At 37.8% G+C, this 12,881-nt stretch overlaps 2 pseudogenes across 1 annotated transcript; both read left to right on the top strand.

The window, feature by feature from the left end:
- The first annotated feature begins 283 nt into the window (after positions 1 to 283).
- Positions 284 to 813, top strand: LOC149052644 (uncharacterized; annotated as a pseudogene).
- A 7,162-nt stretch (positions 814 to 7,975) lies between these two features.
- Positions 7,976 to 11,045, top strand: LOC149052645 (uncharacterized; annotated as a pseudogene). Its single transcript, XR_016185793.1, has 2 exons — positions 7,976 to 8,180; positions 8,374 to 11,045. The product of XR_016185793.1 is annotated as an uncharacterized LOC149052645 (transcript).
- The last annotated feature ends 1,836 nt before the right edge of the window (positions 11,046 to 12,881 follow it).

Consider the following 12,881-nt stretch of genomic DNA (forward strand, 5'->3'; position numbering starts at 1 on the left):
ACCCCCCTGTGGTAAACACTCTTTGGCCCCAAATATCTACCACGGCCTCCGCCATTATCGTGTATGAATATCCAAGCCAATCCCCAGCTGCCTCAGGTTTGGGAAATATCAGATATTCATCAAACACAATTCCCAAGTACCAACCTGTCATAAATGTAATTGTCCTGGTCATTTCAGTAAAGTGTGTCCCAATTGTGTGTGTTTTAACTGTGAGTGTATCAGCCACGAGGCCCTTGATTGTCCGTCTCCTGTGTTGAGTTGCATTTGTAAGGAGGAGGGCCATATGGGGATTAACTGCACTTATTCTTGGTTTTGCTCAACGGTTTCTCGAACGGATGAGCAGGAAGATGTCGCAGTGTAGTCTGATGAAGATGATGGTTTGAGCGATTGCTCGTATGATCGCGGCGAAGATTATTTACTTCCCACCACCTCCCCTCTAATTTCTGAAAGTGCCTGCTGCTGAAATTTCAACTCCTCCTGATGCTATCTTATCTGGTTCTAGTGACTCACCTTCAGTTTCTTTGCCCGATTCCCCAATTCTAAATTCTGATGTCCTCTTAAACTCTGTTGAATCTGTGCCTGATCCACCGCATTCTTCTCTCCGATTCTCTTTTGACCGCTTCCAGACATTCTTCCTCACCTGTTGCTGCCAAACCAACGCCTCCTCCTCCTTCTCAACCTGCTTCTGATCCTCCTTCATCGCTTGACCCCTTGGAATCTGGTATGGAAGTCACCGTCAATTTGACGAGGAAATTGGTGGACGCATCACCAAAACATACCAAGAAAGGGAAGAAAAAGCCTTCAAATAAGTGAATTTATGTGTTATCATGCGTGAATCTTTTTTTCCAATTTTAATCCTCCCAAATGTGAAGTCATGAGAATTTCACATAACAAAGACAAAAGGTCCACACGGTACAATATATTGGGTACCGAGTTAAGAAATGTATCTAATTATAAAGATCTTGGAGTTATTATGGCGAGCACAACAGCGAAGTCAGTTTTTGAAGCCCTCGCGAGCGCCGAAATCGACGCGTCGGAGATTGCCTGTTTACAGCGTAAAATGAATGGGGAGGTTATCATTACTTTCAAGTCTATCTTGGCCAAAGAGAAATTCCTTCGGCTCAATTCTTTGCAAGTGGACACTGAACATTTTGCGCTCCAAGATGTCAACAAACCTCTATCTTTTCTTACTACATACGATGCTCCTTTTGAACTTTCCAACCTGGATATCATCTGCCTCCAAAAGGTTCACTATTCCTCGGTGCAAGAGTGCTCTTCGTGGTTTTTGTCCTCTCGTTTTGGTGTTGTGTGTTCCCCTGGCTCAGTGCGTTCCTCTGGTTGTGCTATTCTTTTTCGCCCCTCTTTGTCCCTATTGGGCTCCTGGTATGACACGGAGGGCCATTACCTTCAATGTGAGTTTTCTTTCCGGGATCAGGGTACTCACTGCTAGGGTGAGGTTGCAATTTCTTAACAAGCAATCAGAGTATTCAGTGATAGCCTTCTTGGGATCATTTGCCATGATGATAATGCCACCCTAACTATTCAATCAGCTGCTTCTACATTAAATAAATCTCCTGCACCATTGACAACATCTTCAACATCAAAATAAACAGCAGTATCCGAGTATAACTCATCATATACCTCATTCCAATTACAGATGGCATTGACAAAGGAACTGAACCAATTATCAGGTAGTCAATCCCGAGTAGAAAAATGTCTCAGAACAATGTGATCTTGCTATTACTAAACATCTCTCACCTTTCTGCTAAGTCCTCCACTATCACCGCAGCAAACACTCTTTCACTTCTAACCTCTACAATGGTCTCCATTACTATCACGTCTGCATCTCTAAACCTAAACCTAGCTTTCTACGTTTTGGCAAATACCAGATTTTCATCAAGTATTATTCTCAAATTCTGACCTGCTGAAAGTGCAACCATCCCAGCCTGAACAAGATCTGTTTTAATTGTGATAGCACTGGCCACAAAGCCCACGACTGCCTGGTACCAGTTTTGTGCTGTATTTGCAAAGAGGGTCATCTTGATGTGAATTGCAATTACTCATGGTTCTTCCTGTCAGTTCTTCAAACAGATGAGCTGGAAGATGTCACTGTGGATTCTGCTGAAGACGACATAAGTGATTGCTCTTATGGCCACAACAAAGAATATTTTCCTCTCATTTCTGTTTTGCTAGCCGCTTTGACAACTATATCCAAAATATTTGCTCCTCCTGATGTGTCACCCGCCACTAATGTTCTCCCAACCTGTTTTAATGACTCGCCCTCATCTTCTCCTGCTGTTTCTTTGGCCGATTCTCCAATTTTAAACTCCAATGGTCTTTTAAATCCAGTTGAATCCCTGCCAGATCCACCCCATCACCCAATTCCCACTCTCTAATCCAAATCTCTGGCTATCTGTTCCAGACATTCCACCTCGGCAATTTTGTTGTTATGTTTATAATGATTAAGCCATTGTTATTTGAATTTAATATATTTCACAGGAATTGTTAATTTTACTTATAATTGGCACAGGTATTTCTTTTCTTTTTGTTATTCAAACTTTTTTAAAATTAAGATACATATTTTTTTCCTCTGTGTTGTAACCATCTTTTTCGTGTGAGCAGAGTAAAAGAAGCAAAAGTTTGTTTTCTATGGTGTGAAATTATAAGATTTTTGCAAATCCTAAGTCTTCTCCATCTCCTCAATCTGCTTCTGTTGATCCTCCTTCATAGCAAATCAATCACTCAGAGTCTGACATGGACATTGCCCTTGATTTAAGTTCTTGGTCTCCAGCCTCTTGCAGACAGGGTGGTGTTGTTACTCTGATCTCCTTACAATGCTCAGACGAAATTGTTTCTTAGAAAAAAGACTCACGCAGTCGTATCGTTAGTATTTTGATCAGGAGAAGCGACGTAGGTGTTAATTTAGGTAATATTTATGCTCCCACCAATCTTACAGAGCAAAAGAACTTCTTCGATTCTTTTCACAATTTTTTATTCCTTCTTCTGCGATTATTATCACAGGGGATTTTAATTAATACAACAATGCTCTCGATAACTTTTGGTGAAAATGTTTCTATTCACAGAAAATACAAGTCTTTGAAAAGTGATTTTATCCATGCTGATGTTTGGCGTAATTTATATTCCAGTGCAAGGGAGTTTAAGTGGTTTGATTCAATCCTGTCTATTGGGAGTAGATTGGGCAAATCGTTTTATTTCTGAAGATTTATTGTCACTTGGCGTTCAATGTGACATCGACCACTTTTGGAGTTCAGTGCATAATGGTTTTTCTGAAAATTATGAATGAAATACACTACATGACTCTGAAGAATTAGGGATATGTCGATTCTAATGTGCCTTTTGTCGTCATTATTTTCTTAATTGTGTTCGTGTTAAAACTGTGTGGTCTCACTTTCCTCCTGTCATCTCTTCTATTCTTTTCTGCCATCTTGCACACGTTTTCTTTTTCAGTTGGGCTCCTGTCAGCCCTAAAAATGCTCGCCTAGCTTGATTTTTAATCAAGACAATTCTGTACGGTATCTGGAAATTCAATAAATTAAGCTACTTCCATAATGGAAATGACACTCATGAGGTTATAATCTGTTATATGCTTAGTGATATCAAAACCAGAGTAAGAATACTCAGGAAGCTCCTGGTGTATATGTCCTTTAAATGGAGACCATTGTAAAATATTGTTGTAAATACTTTTGTAAATAGTTATTTAAGGTCTATCAGCTTACCGTAAATGTCCATGTATAGGCCGCATTTTTTTTCACAAAATTGAAGCCAAAAATCAAGGATGCGGCTTATCCATGGATACATCTGTGTTTGGAGTTCTCAAAAACCTTATTAATATTCATAAAACTCCTTTAGATGCCAAGAAGTAAACATAAAAGAAACTGAGAGCGTGTTGCTGTAGTTGATTGACTTTTTTTATTGAGTGGTGGCTCCTAAAGGAGCCGTTTGTGTCTTCGAGTGTTTAAAGACGAATCTTGCTCTCCGACAGTTCTTTCAAGCGATTAATTTTCGCTTGATGCGAACAACTAAAAACCAACATACAAGGAATCTCTCATTGTTTTTTACTACCTTCATGGCAAATTTGTCGACTGCATTATCAGGCTCCTGTTCTGGATGAAGTTTTTCGCCTATTGCGGGTTTCCACACATCTTTATACACATGATATCCCTGAACAGCTGAGTTGACAATGGCCAGGCCCTGGTCCAGACTCCTCCCAACATTTAAAGCTTCGCTACTACACACTTGCTTGTTTCCTTTTCTGTTTCACTTTCTTTAGACTTGATAAATGTGAAAGATAGCCACATCTTCTTTGTCGATGTTTTGAAACCTTGATTGTTTGTAGCAATACAACTCTACTGAAACTTCAAACGGTAATTTTTTTTCCAAATTCTGCACTTCCAAATCAGGAGTGCAGATACGGATACAGCTTATACATGGACGTTTACGGTAATTGTTATTTGAATATTAGCTGAAGTATTTGTAGGTTCTCCTTAGCAAGTCTAACAAGTTATTTAATCATATTAGGTTATTTAGTATTAATATTTAATTGTCCCACTACTGTGGAAGGCTAATATAGCTCAACTGATCTAGGACATGTGTAAGATTGTGTAGCTTGAACCCTTGAAGAGATTTGACTAATCCTAATATATGGGAACAATGGCCTGAAAGTCTATGGAGAGAAAATACAACATAACGATAAGAAAAACTGATTTATACAGTTTGAATTAGGCAGCTGCGAATGCTAAGGCAATTGTTTTTCATTCAGTCATGTACTTACATAATGTACAATAAGTTTTAATGAAACTCAATTAGAAATCGTAAAACAAATCTAGATTAATAAAAGTTCAAGATCACCTGCTTTAAGGCACCAGAATACACAAATCAAAATTAGATTACATGATGTTATCAAAAGGGCTAAAATATGAAAATTGTGCTCTCCGGGCGAGTATATATCTCTCTTCAAGCACAATGGTAATATTGTATAGTACCAGAACTCTTTCATTATGGCTGAGTTGCGAAAAAAGAAGTGTAGGATATGTGGTTTGACTGATGAGCACACACTCATTGATGTCCAAACAGATGTGGCTTTTGTGGTGACCCAATTAAGCGGTAGCAATGTTTAGATTCCAGTTTAGTACGTGGAGTCATGGACAGTGAAACTCCTGAGAAGAGTGAAATGCGGGAGCTGCTGATCTGGACAATTGGTAAAGCATAATGTTTATTTGCCAATTCAAGGTAAAACAATCAAAACAAATATTTTGAAGCAAGTCACCTTATGATGATGATAATTTAGCCTCAAGTTTATTCTAGATTAGAACAAAGAATATATACATCAAAAATAGACTACAAATAAACTCGAAAACTAATCAGTTACAAGGGATATCTGTTTAAACTGGCAATTGTGAGTTAACTAGTTTGTATCATTCGTTTCCAGTGTAGAGGAAACCACTAAAACTGCCTGTGGGAAGGGAGAAAAGACAAGTTCTACCAAAAAGGTCAAACATATTAAAAGTGACCTCAAAGCTGCCCAAGAACAGGTTCGATCCAATGAACTGTACAAAAAGATGGAGTCTGAATATCAAGCTAATATAGTAGAAATGCAAAAACGAATTGAGGAGCTCGAAGGTACAAAAAACAATTATCACAAATTTATGTTTTCATCATTTTTTTGCCAATTGTGTGAACCCAAACAGTAATCACCACGATGGTAGGTGTGCGAAACGCACAGAAAGCACCTATGTTCTTCAGGCTAATTAAACTTAATGAGATTTTTTCTCATGTTGAGAACATCAAGAGAAGAATGGCGTGCATGAATAATTTGCCCACTAGTTTGCGTCTCATTGAATAAGAAAAGAGACTATTGATACATACCTAATTCTTTAAAGCACACCAACACATTAAAATGACGGAGTATTTAAGAATGTTATCGTACCCTGTTACACGTGTTAGTGCATTTAAAACCACACCATTCAACTTTTATACCAGCACAGTAAAATAAACAACATAGGCAGCTCTTTAACACAATTTCCGATCATACTCCTCCCTGTAAAAACTCCACAGTTCAGGATACATTCTTTGCAGGTGATTGTTTGGAGTCATGTAGTAACTATTTATGATTGATATTTAGGAAATTATAAAGGTTGGAGATTATTTTAGGTGTGGCATTGTATAAATTTATTGTTGTATGAATTGAATAGGAGAATAGCTCACAAGTTGAATCTTAGTATCTCCAATACATCTGTTAAATCTGATGATCAAGTAAAATATCTAGGACTCATTTTTTACTTCAATTTGAACTGGAAACCGTACTTACACGAATTGAGTAGGAAGGTTTCAAGAGGTATTGGAGTACTACCTAAAGTTAGATATTATGTAGACAGAAACATATTACATCAATTATATTATTCAATTATTTACCCCTTCCTCACCTATGGTTTATCAATTTGGGGTAAATTCTTACAGTTCTACTCTTAAACCTTGAATTATCAAAAGAGAGCTATACGTACCAACTGTCTCAAAACCAGATCAACAATCTGAGCCTCATTTTAAGGAATTAGAGATACATAAATTAACTGATCTTGTTATTCTTCACAAATGCACTTTCTATGTATCACTATTACAATAATCTTCTTCTATCTTCCTTTCAAATTTTTTTTAAACAGTGGCATCCATGCACTCTTACAATACCAGGCTTGCTTCTAAATCAACCTATTACACTAATACCATCAAAACAAACTATGGTAAATTCAACATTCACTTTGCACCTGTAAAAGTTTGGAATCACCTTAATGAAATCATTAAAAACCTCCTCCTTAAAACATTTCAAAACAAAGTCAAATTAAACATCTTACGGTCTTACTGTTCATGAGTTTTGAACTGGTCTCTTCTTCTTTTCCTCTATTCTTTCTATTTTTATTATTGTTTGTCCTCATTTTTTTTTACCAATAACTTGCTTTGCTCAAGCTTTAGTGCCAACCTACGTCCTATATTTAAACATTCTTTACTTTTACTCGACTAAATTAGCTTTTCAGTTATTCTGAATAAATGTTACCTTTCTTGTATAAATATATTATGCGCATAAACTAAGTTTAATTTCTCAATTTAGTAATAAAACTTGTTGTTGTATGAAGCTTAAGTCAGTCCAGAGATACGATTGCAGTTAACACGGTGGTTCGTTGCTATGCGATTTCCTCCCATAGCGTCCCTCTCGTCACGTGATCCAACAGGCCTTTGTTGTTTTCGCGTTTGATGGCTCAGTAGCGGTGAAAATATTGAAATTCGCTTCTCGGCAATACAATAAACAATATGAATACATTTGCATCTTACACAGTTGTCCAACATTCCAGTTATGGCTTTCTAATAATAAAGCTTGCATACGCTTCCGTTTGGTAACGAAAAGCGAGTTTTACTCAGTCCCCTTCTGAGACAAATTCCTGGTTTAAACGCTAGCTAAAAAGGTCAAAATCGTTACTTTCAGGGGTAGGTATATTCTTCTCATACTAAAGTATCTTTTTTATTTCGGGACCCCCCCCTTAGCATTGTGTTTTCGAGGTGAAATTGTTTAAGAATGTGAATTTGGCGCGTTGTTAGAGGGAAATCCATTCTGGGTAATTTTCTATTCTCGTTGTATCCTACCTATCACAAATAAAAAAGCTTTATCGTTATATGTAGACTCCGTTTGTTTGTATTTTCAATCGTGGAAACCGTAAATTTGTACATTTTAAACCCCGATTTTATCGAGCGCTCGATGCTTCTTGCTGGCAGCCATATTGGATTCTCTACAGATCACCAATCATTGTGTGTAATTACGGCAGTGAAAAGACCATTCGAGGAAGAATCTTCGTATGGCCAGCAGTTTTTCAGGGGATAAATGGGACGATAGGTAAGCAAAGCAATTCTGAACGTCGAATTCGCGTTTGTGTGGTTATGTTGAATAACTTCAATTTCTTGCTCACTTTGCAGTCGAAAACCTCTGTGCGGAAAAAGCAGAAAATGCAGTAAGCCTAATTCTCACCAAGGACGCTGTGATTCTAGTAGAACTTTTCACGCATTCTGGAAGAGTTCATCTTCACATGTAGCTTTGAAAAGAAAAGGAGAGTTACAAGAACAAAACAAAAGGTTATCACAGGACATTGAAGCGAAAAAGGCTCGGCTGGATGAATATGGTAATACTATAACTTTGAGTGTTTTCGAAACGTGCAAAAGATTTCATTTTTACCACCATGCTACTCTGAAGTTCGAACGGAAAATTAAGTTATGTATGTACAACATTCTGTTCCTTTAGTATTTTATTTACATGTGGTTGCAAAAAATGTTGAGATCTAATTTCTCTGTTTGTTTTTTTTGGTTTTTTTTAAGAGGGACAAATACAAACTTCTGTTGCTCAGAAAGATGCAGTAGAAGAAGAGCTACAAAGCCTTCAAAAGAGTGTGGAAGAAAAGGAAGATCAAGTAAAGCAACAAGAGGAAAAAGTAACACAATTAAATGAGCAATATCACAAATTTAAATCTCTGCTTGAACAAAAAGGCTTTTCAGTAGCTAGGAGAAAAAATGCCAGTACAACTTATGATATGATTACAAATGTCAATTCCAGCACTAGGTACAGACGAAGACAGGAGACAAAAAATGTATTAGAATTTATTCATGGGGGAAAGGAAGGGTCAATATATGGGGCTTGGGATTATATTTCATCTACTGCTGACAATCAAACCATGGACACACTGATTTCTGGACTTAAACGAGGGAAATATCTCCAGGGTCTGTTTGACAAGACAATGAAAGGGTATCAAAATTCCAATGAGGCTTTGAAACAAGCTGTTTTTATGAAGTACCGGAACTTCCTGTCTCGCAGAAAGTATGCCCTTGTCTGCAAAACTCAGTCTTCAGTTTTTGATCCAAACTCTGATCTATGGGTACCCCGTAACATAAAATGTTTAGGTTTGGACTTAAGGGTGCCAAATATAGCTATTTCTGACAAATGGGTGGAGAATTTTGCGAGAAGTCTTGACATTGGTCATGTTAATCAAATTCCCAATGCACCGGGTGTTTCCAGAACAATAACTGGGTTGGTTTTTGTGATAATTGATCTGCACCTTAGACTTCCCTATTTATTCCGTAAGCTAATTTGGTTTAATGACAACATAAATCATTTCATCATGCAATTTTCTGATGATGGGGCCCCTGAGTCAAGTCAGCTAACCATGTAAATTGGCAGCCTAACATCATGGAATTTTGGGGACAGGGTGAGAAGCAGGGATTTCCAGTACATTTTACATTGTGTCAGTCGGGGGGAGAAAGATGAGGTGTTACAAAGTATCTGGAAGCAACACACTGATGAAATGGAAATGTTAGAGGGTAATGTATTTGTTGTTTCTAACAAGCAGTGTACTGTAGAGTTTCAGCCCAGTGCTGATATGAGCTGGCAAAGCTGGGCTAACAATGAGTTAAATCAAGCTGCCACTTACCCATCTCCTTATGCTAACGTAAGCAAAGGAAATATGTGTACTATGGGTGCCACTATTGGGATGGGGGAGGAAGATTTCTTCAAACCTTATACTCTGGAGGTCAGAAATTCCCATGTTAAGAGGGTAAATGAGTATATGATTTCCCTGCCATGTTCCCTGAGTGAAAAAAATCGCCACTCTAGAAAACTACAGTTCATGGCAGAGAATGGGACTCGCCAGTTAGGCACCCCCCGAATTGGAATTTTTACAGAGCGGCAGCGCCCAGAGCCTATCCACTGTGAAATTAATGCATGGCAACATGTGTTAAATATCATATACAGGGTAGCAGCACAAAGAGGTGTTTTTACCAAATTTATTGATATATTAAGTGCCTCGGCTGTAGAAAGGAGAGCTGATCAAGGAAATGGTAATGGGAATAGAAAATCACAAGTTTATGTTCCACATAATGATGGTGCTGGAGAACGATCTACTAGGGTTGATTTTGTTAATGCCTCTAACCAAAAGTTTGTATGTGACCTGGGCAATGCACTGTCAAGTAACCATAAGGAAGATTTTGGTGAACTTGGTTGTGGGTTGGGGTATTTAGCTTCTGTGATTAAGGATCACTATAATGATGAGGCTCAGAGGCACAAGAAGCTTCCAGTACGGTTGATAGGAGACCAGGCCATTGCTTTGGCAAACTTTTCTTTTAGGCTCATTGATGCCCTTAAAGTCTTAGATGAATCCATAGCCCAGAAACTAGAAAGATTAGCATTAGGATAAATTGCACAATTCCTTAGGAATGCTGGGGCTCATTTTAACAAAATTGAAGTTAGCCCTTCCTACCTTGGTGAGCTCACAGAATTTTGTACAATCTATTTTAATTTATATGCATTATTTTTTTCATCAGATGTTAATGTAACTGTGTGGACAGTAGGGTATGCCATACCTTATCATGCAACTAAACTGTATGAAAGTTACAAAGTGGGTTATGGCATAATATCATTACAGGCAAAAGAGGCTAAACATTCAGGGGTTGAAAATGACTTGGATTTGACAAACAGATCCAATAAAACAACTGAAAAAGGGAAATGGTGGCAAGTCATGAGAGCTAATTATGTAAGAGCATTTTATTTGCCAGAACATCAACCAATGCCAAGTTCTTATACTTCTCATTTTAAGTCTCGGCTTCCTTCTCAGCTAAATTCAAGCAACTTTTGCAATTGTGGAAGAGAAAAGGAAATTAATGATTATATATGTGACGTATGTGTAGATGCCAGGGTGACTGTCAAGTGTGCAGAGGGACAGCAACTAATACCTGAAGTACTTTCATCATTAAAACCAGTCCTATGCTCTGTATGTAATGAGAGATTTCCTGATATTGTAACATACGAGGCTCATAAAAGTGTTCACTTATGCAGCAAACAGCCTGTTGGTCCAGCTACAAATAGCCGTAATCTAAACCCTAGAAATATGAAAGTAACTGACCTAAAAATGGAGTTGCAAAGTAGGCAATTAAGCACTAGTGGAAACAAAGATGTTCTTATTAGACGCCTTGAGGGTACATTAGCAAGTGAGACTATATAGAATAAGACTTTTCACTGTCAATGTATCACCAGAAAGCTCCATAATCATATTTTATTACCATTTATAAAGTTTACATAAGTTTATTTTTTTTAACCAGGTAAATTTTAACTGCAATGTCACCCAAGATTATTTATCATTGAAGTTGTAATAAAATTTAAAATAATATATTTTACACACCAGATGGAAAGCTAAATATATTTACAGGAAATAGTGTCTAGAAAATTTCAACATGAGACCATGTTGACACAGACGTGTAACTAATGTATGTTTGAAAAAAAAGCTACAAACTCGTGTTTCTTTGATCAACACTAACCTCACAATATTAGTTAATATTACCTTGTTTATTCATGAGACTTTGTAAGCTTTTGTCGAAAACAAAATCCTCTGCCGTGTACCGTTGAATATAAAATGTCACCATAGCCTTCTGACTTTTGAGGTTGTATTCAACAACAAAAGGAGTGTTTTTAGATACAACAACGGCTGACCTGCCTTTGTAAACAGACGACAGCTTTCCCTTTGATTTCGGTTGTTGACTGAAATGTCTTTTTCTAAGAACATCCTGGCCTTCGAATCTCGCCGGCGAAAACACTTTCTCCACTGCTTGTATACAAGATAGTGTCGAAGTAATTTTTGATTTTCTTTCATTAAATTTCACTTCTCCACTATAGCCCCTGAACAAAACTGTTATGTGACGAAATATCTGCCACGGAATGAAGATGACAACTGGGCCTACCAATGATGTTGCTTTTGAGCGACTTAGTTTCGAAGCAATCTGCTCTCCAATTTCTAAAAGGTAGCCATCCACCAGTGGACCACAAAGCTCAAGTTTGTTGCCGCAAACCTCTTCCAGTCCGCTATTCATCTTTCCCATACCATAGTTTGGTCGTCTTTTTGCTCGCCTGACCGCCTTCATCCACTCCCGCTCAAAAGAGAACTTCAGCTCCAGTTCACTTGCGTTCCAAAATGTTTTTCCCCTCTCTGAAAAATCTGTTTGGCCTCTTAAATCGAACACGACTTCACTTAAATTCGCCGCCATGTTGCTTTACGTTGGAATACTAATGGCAATTACCGCAGACATTCACGCGCCCGCGCTTCCGGGAGGAAAAAACCTTGCAACGAACCACCGTGTAAATTAGTTTGTGTTTTGGCTTTGTAGGGGCGACTTTTCAGGGCAAAGACAGAGACGTTGAGGACAAAGAAGCTGACAAAGATGCCAGTGTTCAGAAGATGATAATGCCGCAACCTTTTGAGCTTGACATCATGACAGTTATTGCCTCGGCAATGTCCAGAGGTCAAACTGGTTTTGTTTTGATCTTGGTGCCCATTCAATTTAATCTCTTTCTTTATATTTTTCATCTTTTTAATTAAAAAATCCATGAAGGTACTTTTGACACTTACCATCACAACTTTTAAAAATTTAAACAATTATTTATATTTCTTAAAATAAGATAAAAGGAGAAATGAAAAAATAAGAACAAGGTTGATAATTCAACAGCCTCAAATATGCAAAAGTAATGACCATTTGACATCTCCCGGTAAAGCTATGGCAATGAACGTTAAGTTGCATCAATAGATGTCTGCTAAATGTTTAAAGGATCCTAGCCAACCATGATGTATTACGCGTATGTACCGAGAAATCCAGCATTTTCAGTTGTATTTTCTTTGGGTTTTTATTCTCAATCTTCGTGTATACTCGTAGATGTATCTTATGCGGGACTCAGGTCATTTGTTTGATAGTAGGTAGAACTACCAACACAGTAACACAGATACGCGAAGCCCACTGGGCTGGTAGATATTGCCAAAGCCAAGTATAAAGAACGTCCGTAAGCTTGAGCG

Source organism: Pocillopora damicornis, chromosome 1 (assembly GCF_964200805.1).
Source record: "Pocillopora damicornis chromosome 1, jaPocDami1.2, whole genome shotgun sequence".
NCBI lineage: Eukaryota > Metazoa > Cnidaria > Anthozoa > Scleractinia > Pocilloporidae > Pocillopora > Pocillopora damicornis.